The following is a 1,232-nucleotide window of genomic DNA, read 5'->3' as shown; positions in this document are numbered from 1 at the left end:
ATCATTTCCTTCAAACAAATAAAAATAAATGTACAACAACCCAAAATCCATAGGACACACCTAAGTCAGTCCTGAGAGGTAAATTCATAGTATTACAGGCATACCTTAAGAAGCAAGGAAAAGCTCCAATAAACAATATTATCCTGCACCTAAAAGAATTAGAAAAAGAACAACACATAAAGCCCAGAAAAAGCAAATAAAATAGATCACGGCAGAAATAAATGACATAGAGGCTAAAAAAAAAAATACAAAAGATCAGTGAAACTCAGGGCTGGTTCTTTTAAAAGGTAAGCAAGGGCCTCCCAGTGCTTACTGCAGGCTGTGTTCTTACACTGACTGTACAGAAAGAGGAGGCAGAGTAAGCCCACCCATCTACACCTCAGCCCTGGCTCTTTGCCTGGTCTGTATTGTGAATGGGGAGACATGGGGGAAAAAAAAAGAAAAGAAAAGAAAAGAAAAAAGGTAAGCAAGACTGACAAACTTTTAACCAGATCCATCAAGAAAAATGTAGAGAAGACCCAAATAAATAAAATTAAAAATGAAAGAGGAGAAGCAACAACTGATATCACAGAAATACAGTGGATTTTAGGAAAATACTATGAAGATCTAGATGTCAAAAAACTGGACAACTTAAGTGAAATTCCTAGAAACATATAATCTTCCAAAACTGAATCTGGAAGAATCAGAAAACTTAAGCAGACTCATTAGAACAAATAAAATTGAAACATTATAAAAAGAAAAAAAAGAAAAATCCAGCAAACAAAAGTCCTGGACCAGATGGTTTCACATGCAAATTTTACCAAACATTCAAAAAAGAAGTAACAATTATTCTTTCTCAAGATATTCTAAAAAATTCAACAGGAGGGAAGATTTCCAAGATCATTGTACAACATAAGCATTACCCTAATTCCAAAACCAGGTAAAAACACTATAAAGAAAGAAAACTAAAAGCCAATATCCCTGATGAACACGGATGCTAAAATTCTCAACAACATATTAGCAAACTGTTCTAGCAATATATTTAATAAATCATACATCATGATCAAGTGGGATTTATTCTGGGGAGGCAAGACTGGTACAATATTCAGAAATTAATAAATGTGATTCATCACACACAAAAAAATGAAGGATAAAAATCACACGATCATATCAATAGATGCAGAAAAAACATTTGATAAATCCAGCACCTATTTATGATCAAAATTGTCAGCAAAGTGGGAATACAGAGAACA

General features: G+C 33.4%; 1 non-coding gene across 1 annotated transcript; it reads left to right on the top strand.

Moving 5' to 3' along the window:
- Positions 1-296: 296 nt before the first annotated feature.
- On the top strand, positions 297-427 carry LOC136396135 (small nucleolar RNA SNORA51). The gene has a single exon (XR_010749550.1). It is a non-coding gene; the product is annotated as a small nucleolar RNA SNORA51 (small nucleolar RNA).
- The last annotated feature ends 805 nt before the right edge of the window (positions 428-1,232 follow it).

This window comes from Saccopteryx leptura, chromosome 2 (assembly GCF_036850995.1).
Source record: "Saccopteryx leptura isolate mSacLep1 chromosome 2, mSacLep1_pri_phased_curated, whole genome shotgun sequence".
NCBI lineage: Eukaryota > Metazoa > Chordata > Mammalia > Chiroptera > Emballonuridae > Saccopteryx > Saccopteryx leptura.
Note: the sequence above shows the minus strand (reverse complement) of the source record. Positions and strands in the feature narration are given on the sequence as shown.